General features: G+C 40.1%; 1 protein-coding gene and 1 non-coding gene across 2 annotated transcripts in view; one reads left to right on the top strand and one right to left on the bottom strand.

Annotated features, from left to right (window-relative positions):
• Positions 1-24,171, bottom strand: part of LYPD6 (LY6/PLAUR domain containing 6) — a 142,950-nt gene that overhangs the window by 83,978 nt on the left and 34,801 nt on the right. The gene's annotated exons all lie outside the window — the stretch shown is intronic.
• On the top strand, positions 21,162-21,357 carry LOC118155205 (U2 spliceosomal RNA). Its single transcript, XR_004745414.2, has one exon. It is a non-coding gene; the product is annotated as a U2 spliceosomal RNA (small nuclear RNA).

Here is a 24,171-nt window from a genome sequence, read left to right as displayed (position 1 = left end):
CTGTTTTTAGCAGCTGAGGTTAAGAGGATGAGATTGGTAAGAAGGAAAAAATCAGGACCTTCCATGTCCATAACATTATTCAAATTTAAAGCAAGTGGTAAATGAGAAGTCTAAAAATCATCTTACACACGGGAAGAAATGCTCAGGCAGCTGTAGTGGAAACCAAAATCTCTAAATGTAAGTAGAGCAGGATATAAAACCTAGTACACTGCCATTGTTTTTCTAAAGATTTTCCTTTCTTTATAATTATAACTGAGTTTAGGTTAATTGCCATTCTTCAAGAAGGGGTAACATCCCCCACATGCTATCTATCTCTTTACAAAAGATTTAAAAGTTTAAAATATGTGGATTAAATTTTAAGGAAATTTTCTTTCTGGAAAACATAGGCAATTGTAATGGTTAATTACAGGTCTGGGGGAAATTCTTTTGCCAAAATCGATTTGACCATACCTGGGGAACAGTAGCAGTATTCTAGACCCAGGTGCTGCCTTAATTATCCAACTCCCGGAAAGAGAGCCCCAGCCCCACTCCACTCTCTAAAGCAGGTAGTTCCTGTTCTCTGCTTCTCTCCTTCTCCGCCCCTTTCCTTCTTTTTTTCCCTGTCTTTCTGTATACACAAAGACAAATGCGCATTTTTATTTCCAGTGCCAGGGAAAAGTCAACTCTTTTCCCCTCTCCCTTTGCCATAGCTATTCTGTTCCAGAATGAGCACAAACAAACAAGGCTTAATTACTCTGCTTGTTAATCATGGGAAAGGAAAATTTCAGTGTCTATACAGAGCCAGTCTAATTGCTTTCACTGCATCCACTGGTCATTTCACTCCCAGAAAATAAATCACTCCAACTGCCTGGCTAAGGAGACCAGCTAAGTTCCTGAATTCTTAGCAAAAAAGTCACCAAGGTAGCCCTACGAAGACATGACTGACACTAGGACTCTGTTGGTAGTTTTCCAAATTGCCAACATCTTTGGCACATCATGGCTGGTCTCAGGCTAACACCATTAAACTCAAATAAATCCAATATGTCCTTGCTGGGTTTGTCCTCTTGGAGGCTTAGTGGAAGATATATGCCTTTCAGATGCTTCTGCTCTGAATGCCATAAGTTAAATAGAGGATCTCAGGCAAAGGTGATCTGTGAGATGGGTAGGCTGGGTTTACACACAGTGAATACTTCAGGCGCTGAAGAACACCCCATCTTTACCCATTTGCATTCTGCCATCTAGAACTTCATAACTTTCCTTCAGGGCAAAGGAGGAATCAGAAGGAAAACATAGGGGAGAGAGAGAAAATGAAAGGAGAAAGAGGAAATGAAAGGATGGTCCCACAAAGCTACTGAAGGTAGAGAAATGCTGTCTACATACACAGAGCCTGGTGAGGAGTAAGGGAGGTGCTAGTGTCTAGTCACAGAGATGCACAGCAGCACCTTGAGTCAAGCTATTCCCTCTGTGCTATTACCACTGTGGTATTGTTAATACCTATAGTGCCAACACCAGCACACAACTGTAGTAGGTGCCATGCCAAATGCAATGTTCCCCCAACCAGTGCCCATGGCTGGGCCTAGTACTGAGCCTTTGCCTAGGAACAAAGCAGGTGATAGAGATTTCACACTCTAGCATAGACAACTTGGAGGGGACACATCCCCCTGTAGTGACTTCTCAAACCCCATAACCAGCAAACCCAGACATCCAGGTATTTCTATTGCAGATGCCATTTGACTTTTCTACAGTCACTAATAAATGCCCAGGGGTTTGTGATAAGACTACTTTGCCTTCAGCTTATGTCACAAATGGAAACATCTGCTGCCTCAATGCATACGATAGAACACTATGTATATTTTGCCTATTGTCTTAGTAAATAAAATATGAACATCTTATAATTGAGATGCTGTTAAACAATGAAGACTGCAGTATGAATGCTTACACTGATCTATTCATCCATTCAAATAGTGAGTTAACATATTTAATGGGATTATACTGTGGGATACGAACTATACTGAGAATATAAGTAAAAATTGGACATAGCCTCTACCTTTGAGCAGCTTACAGTGTAGAAAAAAACAAATTTAATGTGATGTTTGCTATAATATGTATTTCTTACAGCATATTATCATACCAAAGGAAGATTCAATGACTGTCTACGGGAGTTTGGGAAGACTTCACAAAACAAAGCATTTAATTCAGATCCTTAGGGATGAATTTGTGTTTTATAGGTGGAGAAAGAGGAATAGGTTATAATAAACACACCATATGCAGGAAAACTAAGTTTTATTACTTACTAGTACATATCATCAATTACTAGTAAATCTTCCCCACTATTATCTAAAAGCAAATGGACCAATGCTTTAAATTGAAAAGTTATAAATGTGCTCAAAATATGCTCACTTCATTGGAATTTACCAAACTGGTTCTTTCTATGGTTTTTACACAGTACATGGAAGGCTTTGACCCATAATGACTCAGTAAGATGAATATTTCTCTCACTCCCATTTCCATGTACTGTTTCCTTTAGTCAACTGTTTTTGGAGTCTCTTTAAACTGAACTGACTTTCATCTATGGACTGTACATGTGGCAATGCACATGATCATCGAAGCTCTTTAATGTTAAACAGATGTTGAGTTTAATTTTGTGGTCCTCTGATAAAAAGGATTAAAAGAGGGCTCACAAAAGCAATCACCCTACCTAAAAAAAAAAACCTGGATTTTAACAGTAATCAATGAACCAAAAGATGTGGTGAAGTTTATCCTTGTAAGAAACAAAAATATTATAAAATGAACACTCAGTTTTGACCCAAAACATTTTTACTGACCTATTAAAGCTCCAGGCATTATTCATGGTGAGTCAACTGGCATAAAAAAGTTTTAATATTTTTCTGTAATTTCAAAAGCAGTAAGTTTGGGTAATGAAGAGGTTTTAGATACAGACAGTGGTAACAGTTGCAAAACACTAAATTAATGCCACTGAATTATGCATGTTAAAATAGTTAAAATTGTAAATTTTATGCAATATATTTTTATCACAATAAAAATACCCTATTGGAATATTTTATTTAAAGAGCACTTATTAGAATTTTTTAAACCAGATATTGACATTCAAAGTTTTTATTCTTACCATTTTCCTTGGAGAAAATAAGAGGTCTTTTTAAGATCAAAGATTCTAGATATTTTGCCATATATTGCCTTTTATCCAGGCAAAACCATATGTGAAGTATTACAAGAACTTTTAATCTATCTTACAGAATTCTAGAGAGGAGTCTACAATATTTTCATAAATGTTTTACATTAATGAGCTAACAGAATTATAATAGGCTATCAATTTGATAGCAAACAGGATATCAAATCTACTTTTCTACAGACATTCTAAAATGATCTCAATTCTTATAGTTTTTATGTTTGACCAGAATTCGTGCACAGTTGAGTTGTTCTGACACTAACTAAATCTAATGCAAGGTTTGAATCAAGCTGATGAGACATTTAGAAACTCCAGTGATCTCTAGGATAGACAGTAATACTGAACTGAGATGCTGATTGATGTCAACGTGAGCTTCACAAACATGATTTAGGGCCACAGAAGTGGCCCTTTCATACTTTTTTCAAGTATGAAAAAAGGTGGAAATAAATGGGCAAATATTCAGAGAGTGGAGTATGTCAAATACTTCATTTTAAGAGTAGGCATTTTGAGGAGAAGATGTACCAGTTGAAATTGATTAAATGACTTCTAATACAATAGGGAAATAATTCCACCTAAAAATTCTAATCATCTCTAAGGGAACATGAGAGGTATTTTAACCCAATATTACTTATGCATTTGGCACAATTAACATTGTAGGAGATGTGACTGCAAAGTAGGAAGAGCAATTCCATATAGCCCATCCTTATTTATAATAATACTTTGCACTTAAGGAAATGATAACTTCTCATGTTAATTAATGTATTTCTAAAAATCTATTTATGGACTGGAAAGCAACCAAAACTTCCATTAACAAGGTTATTTTTTCCTATTAAAAAGATTTCATTTTTAAGCTCCTCAAGGACTTTCTCCTCATTAAAATTTGCTATACACTGGACTATAACTGAAAAATGGTGAAACTCAACATTTAATAGTAATGAACAAAAAATACTTAATCTGATCTTTTCTCTCTAGGTCTACTCAGAGCAATAAAACACATAAGGGGAAAAAGAGATCCTATGGGTACATTCAGACCTGAAAATCATCACGAATTAACAGTCGTTTAAAAATGGAAATTTAACAGAAGGAAAGAATTCTATACTGCAACTCAGATGACCTGGGTTTGAGATCCACACTTTGACTTCAAGCTGTGTGATTTTAGAACAACAAACTCTGCCAACTTCACAGGGCTGTTGGGGCAACCAACATATGAGAAAGCACTTGGAAAATGGAAAAGCACTGAAAGTGTAGGTTAATAAAAATCTACCACTACCATTATAACTTAGTCTGCAGTATTAGACATTAGTCCACTTATGCTCATTCTCTTTGATAACAATGGTCTGTCTTCCTTTTCTTTCTTCAAACTTCTATCATTTTCTACCCAAGCATCACTCTTTGTTGGTTATATGTTTTCTGACTTCACTAAAAAATCTGAAGAAGTCACAAAAGAACTTCCACATGGTTTCACCACCACCTCTATCTACTGTAAGAATCTTGCCCATACACTCTGCCTCCCTCCTGTTACAGAGGATGAACTACATTCCTACAACAGGGCCACCTCGTCAACAGACCCCATCTCTTCCTCCCTACTCAGCAACCCAGTAGCCATTCTCCCCCCATATCATTTTTGCTCTCCACTAAATCAGTACCACCAGCAAACCTTCATACTGTTGTTTTGCCCCTCTCAAAGCAAAAACCAAATCAAACAACAAAACAAAATCCTCTTGACTGCAGTTCCCCTACAGGGTACCAGACTATTCTTTTCTTCTCTTCCTTTTGCAGCAGAAATCTTCAAGAGTCTTTACACTTCTCTCCAGTTTCTCTTCTTCTGTTTTGTTTTCAACTCCTCCAAAAAGCATCTGCCCCACCACACCACCCAAACAATCCTCCTCGAGCCCACCAATGACGTCCAGCGTGCTGAATCTACTGCTCGGTTCTCAGCTATCATCTTATTTACAGCATTTGACACAACAGATCACATCTTCATATCCTCTTCTTCAGTTGGCTTCTGGAACTCCTCTCTGTGCCGTTTTCTTCTTTTTTAATGGTTGCTTTTTCTCACCTTCCTTTGCTATTTTCTTGTGTCCCAGACTCAAAATGGAATACCCCAAAGGTCAGTCCTTAAACCCTTCATTCAATACCTTCTTTCTCACTCAAACCTTGGTGTGCTCATCCAGGCTGACGGCTTTAAATACCATCCATATGCATACGTCTCTCAAATATGTATTTTTATCCCAGGTGTCTTCCTTGAGTTGCACACTTCTGTATCCAGCTGTCTACCCAACATTTCCTCCTGGAGGTCTCATGCTCTTAGAAAACTTAAAATGTCCAAAACAGAATAATTGATCAGTCTCCAAACATCTGTTATGGTCACAGGGTACCCTGCCTGAGTTAATGGCAACTCCCATATTTCTAGTTGTTCTGGCAAAAATGCTTGGACTATCCTTGACTCTATACTTTGTCCCAGACTCACAACTTACCAACTGCAAATCTTCCAAATGGATCACCACTTTACCACCTCCATCAATGCTTATTGATATTGCAATGACCTCCCACCTGGGTGCCCTGCTTCACCTCGATAGCCTCATTTTAGCATGTACATAGAGTGATTCTTTTAAAAGATAAGTTATGTTGCATCTTCCCTCTGCTTAGAACCCCCCTATGGCTTTCTTCCTCACTCAGAGTAAAACCTAGAAGTATAACAAAGGCCTTCAAGACACTACATAATCAAAAACGCCCCCAGCCACCCTCTTTCTGACCTTACCTCCTATTCAGGATCATTTCACTACTTGCTATTTATCAAACTTGTCAACAAGCTTCTGCCTCAGGGCATTTGCATGTGCTCTTTCCTCTGTCAGGAAGATTTCCCAGAGATCCATGGCATTTGCTTCCTTACCTCCATCCAGTTTTTATTAGGTCACCTTCTCAATGAAGCCTTCCTTATTAAAAACTGCAAATCCTCCCCATCCCTCTGCTCTATTTCGAGGGAGTTCTCTATAGTACTTCCTTCTCACCTTCCAGTAATATCTACTGCTGTTTACTAATTTATTTTGCTCACGGTCCATCTCACCCATGCTGCAGATTGAAGTTTCTTAAGGGTAGGGATTCTGTTTGTTCACTGCTGTAAACTAGCACATAGGACGATGCCTGGCACTTAGTAGGTAATGCTTGATAAACATTTGTTGGATTAATGAACTAAATGATAGAACCACAGCTATTAGCTGTGAATGATTTCAGACATCTATTCCTTGCCTTATTCTGTGGTTCTGAAGGAGCATGGCCGACACAAAATAGAGCTGAGCTCAGGGCTCCTTCCAGTCCACAGCCTTTCCTGACACGAAGGCACAGAACTGAAGCACCCACCCAAGGTAAGTTCAATCATGATCATGAGAATAAATTCTTCCACTGCTGATTTTGATTGAATCTAATATGAACCCATCCAGAATTTTTTCCAAATATCAATTGTAAAATGAAGGTCTATCCTACTCCAGGTATTGAGCATCCTTTAGTACCCTTTTAAAATTTTTCTCTCAAAATTTAAGCATTAAACATTTAAGGTAAGTGGTTTGCAAACCTCACAGGCTTCCCAAGGTTTAGCAGTTGTGCCCATAAAGACCTGAGGCAGGTGCTGATGCACAGGTCCTAGTGGTCTCTGAGCTATCTCTGCTTCAACTACCTTCCTCTGCCTCTTGGGCTCAAGTCTTCCAGTTCTCCTGACTCCCAATTTAAAGCTACTCATATGATACCAAAACCAGCTGCACCATAAATGCTGGTTTTCTCTGGCCTCTATTTGAGGGGGCTCCTATACCACAGATGCACAACCCTCCTGCCTAATTGAACCAACATAAACTTAGGTTTATATAGTGCTGAAGAGTTATTTAGAGTGCAGGTTTCAATTTGGTGAATGCATAGCTTCTTCAAATAGCCTGAGATGATCAGAAAAAATGTTTGCTAATTCTTGGCATCCTCAAATATAATCAACCACTCTCTGTCAAATAATAACTTACACAACCAGTACTTTTTGTGATCTATATTCTGGTCAAGGTCCTTGGCTAAACACTGTAGAGAAAACAAGGATATAGGCACAAGATTCCAGGATGGGGCAGTAAGGAGTGCATTGCAAGATAACACCCCAGAAGTGGAGGAAAAGAGTACTTGAGAGATATTGACCCTGTGGGTTTCATGAGAGGTTTCATGTGGCAGTTGTAGGGTGAGCCGAGGGGCTATGTTACAGGAGGGGAAGACACAAGGTGGCTGGCTCATTAAGTACAAGGCAAATCTCTGAGTGCAAGACTCCCCTTTCACCTTCTGCAAACTCTCACTTAAAAGACCTGTGCAAATGAAAATAGCGATTCATCGAAAACATGAACCACATCGTGCCTTACAGGTAAAATACATCCAAAAATATTTGTCAATAAATTAATGACTATTAGAATAAGTTAAAATATTGCTGCCAAACTGACCACTTAAAAACAAGAAAATTAACATGAAATGATGGAACAAGTACACTTAAAAGTTTAATCAGGCTGAGTACAATGTCTCATGCCTGTAATCCTAGCACTTTGGGAGGCCAGGGCAGGTGGATAGCTTGAGCCAAGGAGTTCAAGACCAGCCTGGGCAACATGCTGAAACCCTGTCTCTACAAAAAATGCAAAAAACTAGCTGGGCGTGGTGGCAGGTGCCTGTAATCCCAGCTACTCAGGAGGCTGAGGTGGGAGGATCACCTGAGCCAGGGAAGGTTGAGGCTGCAGCAAGCTGTGATCATGCTACTGCATTCCAGACTGGGTTACAGAGTGAAACCCTGTCTCCACTCTCTCTCTCTATATATGATCATAGATGCTCCCTTGTTCTTACTATGAGTTACATATAGCTAGGAAAGTCTTTCCAAGAATGGGTAAAACAGCATCTCCAGCTTTAGGAGGTACATAGAAAAAAGAAGAGACAACATATAGATAGGAACTATGTCTCATTACTGGTTCCCCAGGGCCTGGCCTCATGCCTGGCACATTGGAGATAGTATATTTGCGATAAATACACATGAGGCCTGCAGGAGGCTCCAGGGCAAGAGTAATGATAAAGCCAGCAAACACAGATATAGACTGGAAGGATTAGAGGGGCCCTAACAGTTTCCTTTGCTTTGCTTTTTTATGCTCACATTATTACTGGGCCTGTGAGCCACTGTGCCTTCAAGGCTAGAGCCTACATCTTGGAGAAGCGCTCTTGCCTCTCACAGCATCCCTTAAAGTCTGATAAAGCAACTCCTGTGCACAGTGCCCACTTCAACCTGGGACCTGCTTGGCAACTGTGTTTTTTTTCCAGTGATTAAGCCAGACAGATTCCTGCAGTCTTCTTGCAACAAAACCTGCCCACAAATCTGAGAGACAACATCACTCAGCATGTTTCCACAAACAAAAAAGAAAAGAGTCATCTACTTCACCACAAAAAACCACTTGCCTATTCAAAGTACTTTGCTGTTAGACAAAGTTCAGAACCAGGGGTCATCAATTTTCTTAGCAATAGTACAGACCCTGGGTAAGACAGTGGAGTCCTATAGTGAGATGGCTCATACATGTATAACCTTATAGAGCCGAAGTCTGATTTTATGCTATCTCCTGGTCCCGGTAACAAAGGAGATGCAAAGGTTCGGTGACTGCACTGTGGACAGTTTATATGAAACCAGGAGAAAAGAACATGTGAGCTTTGAATTGCTCCATATTTAAGAAAGTAAATTTAATTAAATGCCAGATCCAAATTAGGGAACAGTAGCAAGGGTTACATGTGAGCTTTTCCATCAGTTCTGAGGATTTCAACTCTTTCTACACTTTAGAAGATTTACATGTCCCCTGGATTAAGTTGCTTATCCCAAATGAGAAATTGCATATAAAGACAGTGAAAAGTGTCTGTTGATATCCTTTTCCCAGAAATGCAAATCAAAACCACAATGAGATACCATCTCACACCAGTTAGAATGGCGATCATTAAAAAATCAGGAGACAACAGATGCTGGAGAGGATGTGGAGAAATAGGAACATTTGTACACTGTTGGTGGGAATGTACATCAGTTCAACCATTGTGGAAGACAGTGTGGCAATTCCTCAAAGATCTAGAAATAGAAATACCATTTGACCAAGAAATCCCATTACTGGGTATATACCCAAAGGATTATAAATCATTCTACTATAAAGACACATGCACAAGTATATTTATTGCAGTACTGTTCACAATAGCAAAGACAAGGAACCAACCCAAATGCCCATCAATGATAGACTAAAGAAAATGTGGCACATGGAATACTATGTAGCCATAAAAAATGATGAGTTTGTGTCCTTTGCAGGAACATGGATAAAGCGGGAAACCATCATTCTCAGCAAACTGACATAAGAACAGAAAACCAAACACCGCAAGTTCTCACTCATAAGTGGATGTTGAACAATGAGAATACATGGACACAGGGAGGGGAACATCATACACTGGGGCCTGTTGCGGGGTAGGGAGATAGGGGAGGGATAGCATTAGGAGAAATACCTAATATAGATGACGGGGTGATGGATGCAGCAAACCAACATGGCATGTGTATACCTATGTAACAACTCTGCACCTTCTGCTCATGTACCCCAGAATTTAAAGTATAATAAAAATAAAAATAAAAACAAAACAAAAAGACAGTGAAATAGTGGGTAAGACCAAATGAATACCCAGTAATATATTTTTATTAGATCTTCTATACATGTATGGCATCTAATAATAAATTTTATATTAAATTACAATATTATTAATTGCATTTAATTCTCACAACAACCCTATGAAGTGGGTATTATTAATAGCATGTTACAGATGGAAGATTAGGTTTATTTGACTTTGTTCTTTATCCCGTCCACTAGAACACTCAAGCAGTAGTTTTTCCAAACTAGGAAGACCCCCCTACTGAGCAGAGTTCAGAAGGCAATGGAAAAATATATATCCTGGGGTTGGAATAGGGTGGGTGAGGGACTTCTGTCTCCATTTATTTTAATAGTATTCAGATGAAATGCAGGGCATACAAATAGATATGCACAGTGCAAGTTAACTACCAGAAAGCTCTTCAATCTTGCCAAGTTAGACAGAACTGTTTCTTTTGTACCAGTTTTAGACTGCAAATCTGGGGAATTAATCTGCAGAGCTGTTTTCCCAAGGCCTCCAAAACAGACCCAGGGTAAACCACACATCCTGGGCTGACACTGTTCAACTTCAGCTTCTGTTTTTTCAGCTCTAAAGCAGTTTCCATGCCAGCATGCAACCCTTCTGTGTTTTTGCAGCTTCATCCCAGGCCACATTTGTTTAGGTGCGTTCACTATCTCCAATTCAGCTGCCTCCTCTCAGGCTAAAATAACACTTGGCTTATGTACTAAGAAAATGCTGCTATTGTAATTTTGCAGGGGTAGCATTTTTGGAACCAGACTCCCAATTCTGTATGCTTTGCATATTGATGGCATTGTTCTCGTTAGTCACATCCTGTCTAGCTCTCTCAGTATCCCGGTCCTCAAGCTTCCTAGCATCCCAGACACACTCTCTTGTTGGAATTCCCCCTTCCACCTGTCAAGCCCAGTTCCTTGCCTCTCTGCAATCACAGCAATAACACAAATAACAACAGCAATAATAACAACACGGTCTCTTTGTAGCACTTGGGAGGGAATTTCAAACGTCATGCTAACAATTATAGCAATGGGCCCACAAGAAAGCATGGTAGAAGAAACAGAGAAACAAGAATATACAAACAGAAAATTGCTGGGAGGACCCCAAACATGTTTCTGATTCTCTTTAGGAAAAGTATTTTCTAAATCTTATTTTTAGACCATTGGGATTGCAGGGTCAAAGAACACATAAGAACTTTCCGAGTTTCATTTTCATCATGCCAAGACAGAGGGCAGGACCACATATGTGCCCATTCAATAAACAGCAGGCATCATCATCACCATCATTCCTTCAGAGGAAAAGAAAGCTCTCAAGTGTTTCCCACTCACACCCCATCTACCTCTCACAGTTTCATGACTTCATCTTGCCAAGACCCATTATAATTAGTTTGATACCAACTGTATATCAAAAATCACAGTGCCACTCATGGGCACTTACTTATTGGGTTCATTTGTGCTGATGAAAAATACTCAATAAATCAAGGTAAATCCTGGCTTGTCTACCTTCAAAATAAATCCACTCATACTTCCAACTGCATCTAAGAAAAATATACAAAGGCAATGTAACTGTAACCTGAAACAAACCCTGAGGTCCGTGAAACAGCTCTTCTGATCAATCATGGACAACCCCTAAGTCTATCTAGATTCTTGAAGATTGAACATCACCTGGACCAAACTGGACATCCCCTCTCCTCTGAAACCCTGACTTCCTGCCAGAAACAGACAAGCTCTGCAAACAGTGGGAGTGAAGTTGTTTCCATCACTGCTTTCTTTCCTGCTCATCCCAGCACATATTCTTGCATGCAAAACCAAACTAAACCAAACCACTATTTTTTCTTATAATTGTATCATATTACATAAATATGACTATGCTGTAAAATCAAATTTCATCCTGAAAATATTAAGCATCTATAGTAAAAGCCTAACATGTGCTTTCTTCCTGTGAAGTAGGATGTTCACCCTCCCTCTTGATACCAGCATAGAGAAACTTATGGATTGGACCTTCCAATTCTCAGCAGAATCTCAGTGCAGGAAGAAGAAAATTAATGCAGAACATTTCTCTTAAGAGCCTAAGACTCAGCAAAAAAAAGAGAAGGGAGACTGTCATGGGCAGATTTCCCTTCAGTGTAACATTATTCAATACAATATCACTCTGGCACCTACTACTTGCTAGGCTCTATCTAGAACCTACTCAAATTGTAGTCTTCATTCCCAGAATCATGGAGCACCAGGATCCAGGGCTAGATGTCACTATGTCCCAGGATGTAAGAAAGTCACACATCAACTCTACTTTTCTACCTTGACTAAACACTGAGTTAACATCAAACACAAAGCCATAAGATGCATCGTATTCACAAAACACTCCTCACACTCCAGACCTGAACATAATGGAGACTTGTTTCCTTTGTTTTCCTTTTTTCTCAGTCTATGTATTTTAGTCAACAAAACTATGTGCTTGACTTTTGAAGTGATGTGAGCCCTCCCTGCTCTGGTATTGTTCCGTTGTTTGGATTTCCATAAGTTCAAGAAAAGATGCTGGCCATTTAGCCTCCAGGGATACTTAGCCTCAGTATCAGCTAGAGAAATTGTACATTTCCCAAGAAGTTCCCTCAATATTTTACCCTTTAAAGCAATATGAATCAAGTATCATGCAGTTCATTCCTGTATGGGGGCAGGAATGGACCATAAAATGACCTCTTTAAAAATCCAACAGAGTAAATACAAAGCCTCAAAAGTAGTTTCCCACAGGAATTTTCTATATTCAATTTCTTTCACTAAAACAGCTAAAGAAACTAGATTTCAATCAATCCCTGTACATTACAACAGAATTAAGCTTACACAATTAAATGTTACACAAAGGATTGGTATTTTGTATATATGACTAAAGCACAAATAACCTGCAAGAAAAAAATCTACAGCTTTGTTTCACTGCAGTGTGGCTTCTACCAGCACACCTCCACATAAGCCATTCTTGCTGAGATGACCAGTGGCCTCCATTCTGTGAAATCCAACTGAGAGTCAGTCCCCCACTTACCTGACTGCTCAGCAGCATTCACAACAGTAGACCACTCTCTACTTCTTGAAGCACTCTTCCCATGGACACCAGGATAGCTTAGTCTCCTTGCTGTCCTTGGACTCCCCTTTCACTCCTTTTCAGCCTCCTATTCTGATTCTCCCTTACCTGACCTCTAAATGTGGCAATTTCTCAGGATACAGTCCTGGAACCCCTTTCTTTCCTACTTTGTGCTCTCTCCCAAAGTGATTTCATGCATTCCCATTGCTTTAAATACCATGCTAGCAACTTCCAAATGTATAACTTCATCCCAGACCAATTTTCTGACTCCAGACTCACCTACTTAATTACCTACTTGTCATCTTCAAGGGTGGCTCACTGGCATTAGAAACTAAACACATCTGCAGTTGAATTCTTGATCTCCAGGTAATGGCCATTCCCTCCACTCCTGTAGGACTCCTGGGAATCACCCTCAACACCTTCTCCTGTACCCGATAAAGCCCCTTGCCTTCACTCTAGTCAAGGGCCTGCTCTCTCTTGCTGACCACAGCATGAGCCTCCCAGCCATGGCCACTGCTTTCACTCAGTCCTCTCCAAACCTTTCTCTAGCAACAACCAGAGATAGCTCCTCAAAGCACAAATCTGATCCTGTAACTCTTTACAGGATCTTAAAACCCCATAAAGGTCTACACTGAGGACCTACAATGAAGCCTGCAAATGGAAGGAATGATGGGATCAACCCCTAGATGAAAATTTTTGTGTTCTTGCTCACTGATGTAAATAAAGCTCTGTGAATTTTTACATTTGTATGCTCCTGTGTAACTCACATCTGGAGCAAGTTATAAACACTTCCAGGATTCTAGAAAGCTCATGCCCTGTCCCATTCCTACCCTCTTCAGAGGAAACTACTATTCCAGCCTTTATTACAATGACTTAGTATTGTCTTCTCTTGATCATCATATACATGGGCTCATAGAGATCAATTTTTTAAAAAATAAACCAAATTCTTCTAATGTTCTTGCAAGTTGATTAGACCAGCGTTAAGAATGATAGACTGGACAGGGAAAATGTGGCACATATACACAATGGAATATTATGCAGCCATCAAAAACAATGAGTTCGTGTCCTTTGTAGGGACATGGATGAGCCTGGAAACCATCATTCTCAGCAAACTGACACAAGAACAGAAAATCAAACACTGCATGTTCTCACTCATAGGCGGGTGTTGAACAATGAGAACACATGGACAGAGGGAGGGGAGCATCACACACTGGGGTCTGTTGGGGGGAAATAGGGGAGGGATAGCGGGGGGTGGGGAGTTGGGGAGAGATAGCATGAGGAGAAATGCCAGATACAGGTGATGGGGAGGAAGGCAGCAAATCACACTGCCATGTGTGTACCTATGCAACAATCTTGCATGTTCTTCACATGTACCCCAAAACCTAAAATGCAATAAAAAAAAATGTGAAATTCTGGAGTCATCTAAAATCAAATGTCTCAATTCCCAAAACAGTTTGTTAATTAAAAAGAAAGTATGAAATGCACCCAACACTCCAGATGAAGGTGTCCCTTAGTATTTAAGACAACACAGGAACTACTGTCTCTACTCACGGGCTTTGAACCAATCTGGATATTCTGCTAGGGAAATTTAGTCAAAGAAAGCATTCTTTAAATTCAAACAGGGACTTCAAAGTGACAAAAATACAATAGCATGAGCAAAGCATATGGTTACAGTCTTGAGAGGAACACGACTTTATCAGGTGTAAGGTCTTACCGAAAGAGGTGTATTGCAAGTATTAGGAATTAATGAGGATGGGCTGTGTGCGGTGGTGTGGTGTGGGAGGTGGCACAGCTCAACATCTGATAAATCCTTACCTGCACCCACTGAACATTCTATTCACCCAGGAAGGCTGACAAATCTCTGTTTTCAAGGCACTTCCTTAATTTTGTCCTTCTGTCCAGAATAAGGGGCTATTCAAATAAATATCTCAGGGAAGCAAATCTCTGGAATGCCTCAGCTCTCCGATGAGTTATTCCACCACCTGAAGCCCAAAAAGCCATCATTTCCTTTGGAATTTCTGGTGCCTCTGTGGAGGGGCAGGTGGAAGGGCCTAAAGACTTGTTTTTGCTCTCTCAGAGATCTAATACCCCTCACTCAGATCAAGCAGAGAATTTCTAGGCCTAAAATCAGGATTAACTAGGAGTACTATGGACACTCCAGCAAAGCCTGGCAGATTTGATGAAGCTACTCTCACGGAGCCTCCCTGGTACTAGAAAGTCTGTCCTCACATCCTCTGGTAGCACATTAAACACTAGTTAAGTACATCAGCAGACCCGTGCCTTCTGATGCCTGCTAAGTGCCAGGCACAGATTCTAATGACACGATTCCAGACACATGTGAGGCACTCAAAAAACACTGGTGACTATTATCATGAAAGCATTCCCACAAATCATGGTTTTTGCTCCTAAATACAAAAAAATAAAAATAAAAAAAGCTTCTCACTTCTTCCCTTTGAAATATTGCGAGGATAGGAGAAAACTGAAAATAATAAATTAACTTGGATAAAATCACCATCATCATATCCTCTTTTTGATAAACTAAACCCAAAAATTTCTTAGAGGAAAAATATTGATTTAGAATATTTAATGATATATAAGTCCTCTTTCTCTTTGTTATTAAACCTAAATTTTTCTTGAATCCTATGCTAGTAATTCTCACTTAGCTGGGCTACAGATGCATAGAAGAAAAGCTTACAGGTTTTCTAGTAAATGAAGCGGTGGATGGGAGGATGAGTCCAGTTAGGGCCAGACATCCTCAGTTATGTTCTTTGCCAATGACAGTTGACAAACTTGGGAGCAAGGCCATCTTGCACAGGATCCCAGCCCTATACCATTGATGCAACCAAGAGTCAGCCTCAATCACCTGGGACTGAGAGGTCAAGGCTGCAGTGAGCCATAGTCTCTTCCCCCTGCTCTCCAGCCCGGGCAAGAGTGGGATCTGGGGATACTGTCACTTTAAAAACAAAAAAAAAAGCCTCAGTGAGGAGAGAAAAGCCATGGCGAGAATATAGGAGAAAGACAAAGTCTACATTTTCTAATTCTTGTACAATTGTCATTAGCTACATTCATTATTTTTAAGAGACAGGGTCTCACTCTGTTGTCTAGGCCAGAGTGCAGTGCAGTAATCATAGTTCACTTATGTAACTTCCAACTCCTAGGCTCAAGCAATTCTCCTGCTTTAGCCCCCGAGTAACTGGGACTACAGGTGCACACCACCATGCCCAGCTATCTATCTATCTATCTATCTATCTATCTATCTATCTATCTATCTATCTATCTATCTATGTGTAGGGACAGGGTCTCACTGTTGCCCAGGCCGGAGTGATACATTCATATTTTGTGTTTGCTTCTCATAGGATGCCCTTGGACACTTAGAAATTGTCTGAGTCTGTTTGTTCTGCTATAAAAACATACCACAGACTGGGTAATTTATTAATAAGAAACAGAAATGTACTGCTCACAGTTCTAGATGGTGGGAATTCCAAGATCAAGGCACCAGCAGATTCCGTGTCTGTTGAGGGCTGTTCTCTGCTTCCAGCACGGTGCCTTGTTGCTGCATCCTCACAAGGTAAAAGAGATGGTGGGGGATAGGGATGAACAGCACCCTCAGGCTTCTCATATAAGGTCATTCATCCCAGGCTCCACCCTCATGACTAAATCACCTCCTACAGACTCTACCTCTTCATACTATCACACTGGAAATTAAGTTTCAACATGTGGATACTGGGGGAACACAGACCACAGCAGGAACACAGGGTCATTTACTTCAGACAGGGCCACTGGGCCCAACTGGGGGCTCCTATAAGGAGTCCTGGCCTGGCCTAAGCTCTCTCTGTCAATTCACCAGTATACGAAATACCAGATTCTTTTGTTGGCAAAGACCTTTAAATTGCTCTTCTCAGCATTTATTCAATCCATTTAAGGAGCAAGAGAAGAACTTAGGGGTTTGTAAAGAGTAAATAATTCCTGTCACCAGAATCTGGACTTAATTTCTTAGCATCCCACCCTCCAAATTATCTACATCTGCACCCCCCACTTTCCTGCGCCGGTGAGAGCTATGGCCCATTCTCATCTGCTGCTAATCCCTCCACCTGTGTTCCTTCCTGCTTCCTCGGGAATCTCATTCATCAGTTATGCCCTCCAGCTGTATTGCCTATTCCCCCAATTTAATGCCTATTCCTCTTCTTCCCCCACAGAAGCTTACTTACACCTTACCCATCTAAATGAAAACCAGTAATTTCCCACTTACTTTCACAGACTTAGCTACTCAAGTAGTAAGTAGCTTGACTGTGAATTCTTCCTAAATTCAATCCTTCTGTTAGGTCAGCGGCATCTAGCACAGTGGACCACTTCCTCCCTCCTCTTTGAATCTCTCCCTTGGTCTGGCTTTCTTGATCCCCTCTTCCTACCGTTGTCTTCTTACCATTTCGGCTGCCCACGGTATTTATGATTCTAACTACATCCTTCTTTCTCTAAGGGCTGACTACAGCCAGGGTGGGTCCTCATTAGCCACATTTGTACTGCATGACACCATTGGCACCATGGGACAAAACACTAGACTAACTCTCCCAGAAAACTGGAGTTGAGGTCAAAAGGCAGTCAATTGGATGGGTGACCTCATTATCTGGGGAGGAGCTGTGGGTTTGTCACCTGCACAGAGCAATGGAGGAAGATTGTGTTTAGACAGAAAAAGGAAACAGCTTTGCTGGGATATGAGGACCTTAGTGTGACAGAGTGCCCGCTGTGCTCCTGGAGACTTTCTGCGTCCTAGTTCCAGAACATTTAGCACCTTGGATATCCTGAATTCTTAAAAGTGTGTTTTTGCTTGAGCCAGCTTGTGTTGGCTTCTGTGGCCTGTAACCCGGGGAACTTGGACTATCACACCACTCATTTCTCCCGCTCTTTTACGGTGTCTTCTTCCCCCTAACTGCAGATGTCACAGGCGCTTACCCTTCGTTCTTTTTCTCCTTTGGGTCTGCATACTCTCCCTTGGTGGTCTCCTCCACATTCACCTGAGCTCCATATCTGGATGCCCTGAAACACTGCTCATCTCTGCTCAGATTCCTACAAACCCATATAATGAATAATTCCAAAACAGAACTCAAACATATCATTTTCCCAATGTTTCATAAACTGGCGAGTTACCCCACCGTCTACCAGTCACTGTAATAAGAAATCTGAGTCAAGATTTCCTTCTTCCTCACTTCCCCCTCCACAACCAATGCCATCACCCTGTCTTGATGATTCTGCATCCTTAGGATCTCAAATTCACCATTTCCTCTCCCTCTGACTTCATTGCATTTCAGACCCCCTCTCCCTTCACCTGCATCCTATTTGGTCTTATTGTCTCTTAACACTCCTTTAATCCTTCTCTACTTCTAAAGCAGAATCTGATGGATTATCCCCTAATTCTTTTAAGATAAAGTCCAAAATCCTTGGAACAACATCCAAAAACTCTGATGATCATTTTATTCCTGCCTACCTTGCAGCCTCATCTTTTTATTTTTTATTTGTAGAGACAGGCCCTCACTCTGTCACCCAGGCTGGAGTGCAGTAGTGTAGTCATAGCTCACTGAAGCCTCTGACTCCTGGGCTCAAGCAATCCTCCTGCCTCAGCCTCCTGAATAGCTGGGATTTCATGCATTATCACACCCAACTCCAGCCTCATTTTTTTACCACTTCCCAAGAAGATCCCTAAACTCCATCCATACAGGACAACTTGCAGTTTCATGAGGTCCCAAATGCTCTCCTGCTTCTGAGCCTTTATACATAATACTTCAACCCCTCCCAGCAAAACCTGCCTTCATTTCTTCAAAGTCTAAGTCCAACTAATTTAACTCTGTGTCACCTCTTCCAGAAAGCCTTCCTTGAATGTTGTCCAATACTCACGCACCTGCAACTTGAGATTAGGTTTACAGCCTCTGTGCACACACAGTAGCTTTTGCATAACTTTTTCTCAGGCCTTTTGATGACATTTGCTAATTATCCACTTCCATCTATGTCTCTTCCATAAGACTGAAAGCTCTTTAAGGAAAAAGATGGTGTATTTTTTCTATTTATATTCACAGTACCTCCCATTCAAAAAAGGGTTTTTGATATCTTGTCCTGGAGCACCCGGCAGGGAATTAATGAGATAAAAAGAAAACTGAAAATCTCCAGAACCAGAATATATTCCTTTTCCTCTAACACAACTTTGAAAATGCGATGGAAAAGATAAGGATGTGTTTTCTGCCATTGTTTTGCCAGAGCTCTGAGGCCTCTTCTTTCTTTTGCTTGAGAATGCTCAAGGAGGCTGCTCTCTATGTGCATTTACTAACAGGGAGGTTGGTCGCTCGTGCCCTGTCCAGTGCTATCCCAGGGCTGCACAATCCAGTTCAGCACAAAGTGCTAGCTACCACCTCACAAAGGTTTTGTAAATATTTTAAGTATAAAAAAAAGTTCTCTTCCCTCAAAGAACTTACGATCACATTATCTCCTTGGCCTAGGATCCTAAGGTGCTCCTCAATCTGGCGTTAATGTGTTTGTGTAATCTCCCACCCTTTAGTGTGGGCTGGCCTAGTGACTCCCTAACCAATAAGATATGGCAAAGGTGGTGGATGTCTTTCCAGCAGACTGTATCTCTTGGTGGCTTTGAGGAAGCAAGTTCCCATGTTAAGAAGGTCCATATAACCAGGGACTGAGGGTGGCCTCCAAAGTAGTTAGGAACTGAGGCCCTCAGTCCAAAGCCTTCAGCAAACTGGATTATGCAACAACCACAGGAGCACGGAAGTGGATCTTTCCCAGTCGAGACTTCAGATAAAATCCCTGTCCTGGCTAACAAGTGATTGCAGCCTTGTAAGAGACCCTGAAGCAGAGGGCCCACCCAAGCCATACAAAATTTAAGATAATAAATATTTGTTGTTTTACTTGTGGCAGTTTGTTATGCAACAACAGATCATTCATACAATCTCCTTTATCCTCATTGAAAGTCTAGCTCTTGCAAAAAAACCTTTTTTTTCAGCAGGTGACAGGAAGTCATCATCATGTAAATGTTTAACTAAAAATGAAATATCCTCTAAAGGCAGGCTTTTAAATCATTTCAGTATTCTATAAGCTAAAGCTAAAAGAATCCACAAAAGACAGTGTGTAAAATGAAGTGGGGGGAAAGGGAACAAAGTTAAAACTTGTAAAGGGGCCCTGGAGAAAATGTGCAGCCTCCATTAGTTTATTCAACTTTTAAATCTTATTAAATTTGCTAGATGCGTGTTAGCATTCATGGTTCATTTACTTTTATTCTGACTTCTATAAATAGTACCCTATGAGCCCTGATAAATGACTTAAAATCTTGCTTGACTTCAGGAAAGAAATTAGCAAGTTAATCTTAAAAATTCTATGCACAGAAATGAATAATAACCTTCCTCTGGGCCAGACTCCACTCCCTGCAAGTGCACCTCTCACAGTCCCTGGCCTCTTCTTGCCATCCTTGTTCTTTTTCTCTGGCTCTGTGTTTATAATATCTGGCATTCTCCCAAATCACCTAGATCTGGCTCTCTTGTAAAAACAAACAGAAGCTACCTGGGGCTCTTTATTCTCACTCATTTACATTCTTTCCCTGCCAACAGGTCAGAGATGTCAGAGTTGGTGGCAACCAGTCAAGCCCAACATGGAATGACCCTTATCTACCAATGCAGTGTTTTCCTGCCTGTGAACATGCCAGCATTTCTTTATCTAAAATTATAAGTAAAAATGTAGGTAACTGCCACAAATCAGAAACTAATGAATCTAAAATTTCAGCCCAGAGCTGTGACCACCAGGAGACAAAAACCTTATTCAAAGCTCACATTTAATGAAAAGGCAGGCAGTGGGTAAAAGGTGGAGATATCTATATGACCCATAAAATATATGGAAAACAAAAGCAAATGTGAAATTCCATGTGGTTTAATCATACAGATGCATCTCTGAATAATTAGTAATCCACACTGAAGCACAGCTTCCTTATAAAGAATTAGTTGGTGTGAGCTGAGAGTAATGTCGGTGTCATGTGTTCCATGAGTTACAAACATATGGTTGGTTATATGATCCATCAGTATGTTAAACAGCTCTCCTCTCTGCCTTGATAACCATGGTTAGTCATCTAAATTGGTAAGTCCATTAACAGCATTTCTGAACTCCCAAGAAGATTAAAATTGATTGTTGAAGAACAAAAATATCAGACATTACCATCCAAAGCTCAAACCTACCTGTCAAAATTTTATTCGTTAATATTTAATTTTTCTTCCCTTCTCAGCCTTTTGGCTAAGATCAAGTGTAGTATCTGTTCTTATTGCTTTAATGTTTACTTTCTCTCATTAGATTTTTTTTGAAAGAAAGAAAGAGAAAGAGAAAGAGAAAGGGGGAGAGAGAACAGGAGTCTTGTTCTATTGCCCAGGCTGGAATGCAATATAAAAATAGGCATTAAAAACCTCTTTTATGCCAATAATTGTGCCTAACAGCAGAGACAGGAAGGAATAAGGGAAGAAAATAACAAACAAACAGTCAACCAATATTTCATTTAAGTCTGTGAAATGCTATGCAAATGCTGAAGAGTGATTTACTTCCAATTATGTGGTCACTTTCAAAATAGGTGTAATGTGATACTGGGAAAATGTATGTTCTGTAGACCTGGGGTGAAGAATTTAGAAAGAATTTAAATTAAATTAGATTTTTCCTCCTGGGAAAGGAGGAGCAATAATGAAAAAAAAAAAGTTGAGAAACACTGCTGTAAATATGTAAAATCCCAGATGAGCATATACAGAAGAAAATGAGCATGAGAAAGGCAGGCACTAAACAAAATAACCTCAATAACAATCCAGTAGCCAGATCCATTTGTGTATTAAAAAAACAGCAGAACTAGAGAAAGCCAAAGACAGGTTCTAACACAGCATTGGAAACTGAACTTGAAGTCAAAAGACTTGCACGGAGTCAGCACCTAACATGTGATTATGAGTTGCACAACTTTGGAGAAAAGCTACTTATTTGAGTTCCTTTTCCTTTTTCTGTAAAAATAGAATGAAAATGTCGAATTCCAAGGTCTCTACAATAGTTAAATGAGATAGAATTGGTGAAGTGCTTTGCCAAGAAGAGATTCTGTTCAGTTGAAAGTTAACATCATCCAGCAGAATTATCTGCACATTGGAAAGCTTTGCATGGTCAAAAGATTATATTAATAAGCCTAGAGGCATTACTGTAAATTTGTGGCTCAAGAGAGTGTTAGACTGATAAAGGGGCTGCTCATTAGGAACAGTATGTCCTGTGTAGCAAAACACACCAATGACCTAGAGAGCGATCTATTTTAAGGGGACAGTAGGAAAGATTCAGACCACTAAGAGGTAGTAAGAGAATACTTTTCTCCTATTTACTAAACCAGTAGTTCTCAGCTATCTACAATTCAAATCACCTGGCATGCTTTTGAAAACTTCTGAAAAATGTCTGAACCTGGAAGATCATAAGAACTCCAGAGATATTTATGGGGTAAGTGAACACTGATAAATTTTCAGTGAGCTATACATTCTCATATACTACTTGTGGGAGTGTTAATCAGTATAGTATATAGAAAATACAATCTATTCGGCCCAGAGTGGTAGCTCATGCCTGTAATCACAGCACGTTGGGAGGCCGAGGCAGGTGGATCACAAGGTCAAGAGATTGAGACCATCCTGGCCAACATGGTGAAACCCCATGTCTACTAAAAATACAAAAAATTAGCCGGGTGTGGTAGTGTGTGCCTGTAGTCCTAGGTACTTGGGAGGCTGAGGCAGGAGAATTGCTTGATACTGGAAAATGGAAGTTGCAGTGAGAAGGAATCATGCTACTGCATTCCAGCCTGGTGATAGAGGGAGACTCTGTCTCAGCCTGGTGATAGAGGGAGACTCTGTCTCAATTAAAAAAAAAAAAAGAAAATACAATTTGTTCATATGTATCTTCTCTTTTTGGTTTGGTGGTTTTAAATGTTTTAAGTTGGTACCCATGTGGAGTAATTCTATGTCTAAGAATTCATCCCAGGGAAACAATCGGAGAGGAACCAAAATGTATCCATAAGGATGCCCCTCACAGTATCATTTTATGTCTATATGTTGCACCATTCAGGATAGCTTGACTTGCTTTGAACATGCAAAAAACACTTGTACTCTGTAAATCCATGTTGTGGGCGGGAATATCTGACAAGTAAACAAAAGAAACAATAAATCAAAACAAGATGCTTCAAAAAGTCAGGTGTGATCTCAGCCAAAACTCAATAATTTTTCAAAAAGTTGAGAATTTGCCAATGAATTCAGGTCTGGTCAGGTCAGGCCTTCCATCGCCCTGGTGAGCTCAACTAACCTCACAAACAGCAGACAATTAGCAATTAAAGCATCTTAAAGGAACAAGTACCATTGCAGGCCAAGGCAGGACAGGGAGAAGGAGAATCAGATGCATTTCACTGGCTTTCTTTTAAAACTCCCTATCTTCTTAAGTCAGGACTTTCCAGGATTTGCAACTCAACACTAGGTTAAGATTCTCCACCACAAATGACTTCACATTCTCAAGAGATTAACTGTTCACTCAAAGCCCTTCTGAAAAGCTGCTGAAATCATTGCAAGTTTTCTATAAGTCCTACCTTCCTATGGGCTACAAGATAAAAATATTAGCTCAGGAGTGAGATAAGAAAGGCTCTTTTAAAAAAAAAGTAGGAAAGAGAAGTTCTATGAAGGAGACTAAATTCTGAGCTCTCAGATTTTTAATGTCAACAACCCAAAATATAAGAATGAGAACTAAGAGGTCAAATAGCATTTTTATCAAATGCATATACCAAATACTATTAAGCCCCTACTCACCAAAGGAGTCAGACCAGGCAGGTAATCCTGGTATGAGGAAATCTGCAGAAGGTATACAGCAACAAAATATATATTGATAAACAGAAGTACTTTCACATGCTTTGAGAAACATCAGGTACTACATATATGCTGTTTATCAGTGCTGTTTCTCAAAGCATATGATGTTTCTCAGAACATGTGAAAGTGCTTTGAGAAACATCAGGCACTACACATATGCTACTGAGAAACATATGTCCTTTGAGAAACATCAATCCTCATATTAACCTCATAAGGTAAGCAGAAAAACAATGATTTAACCAAGACAGGCACACAGATCTAGGCTGGCTGACTTGTCCACATTTACAGAGTCAACTGATTATTGAAGGCACCAATATTCAAATCTAGCTCTTCCAATTTTCTTCACAACATATCACACCAGGACAGCATATAGAA

Source organism: Callithrix jacchus, chromosome 6, assembly GCF_049354715.1.
Source record: "Callithrix jacchus isolate 240 chromosome 6, calJac240_pri, whole genome shotgun sequence".
Taxonomy (NCBI): domain Eukaryota; kingdom Metazoa; phylum Chordata; class Mammalia; order Primates; family Cebidae; genus Callithrix; species Callithrix jacchus.
Note: the sequence above shows the minus strand (reverse complement) of the source record. Positions and strands in the feature narration are given on the sequence as shown.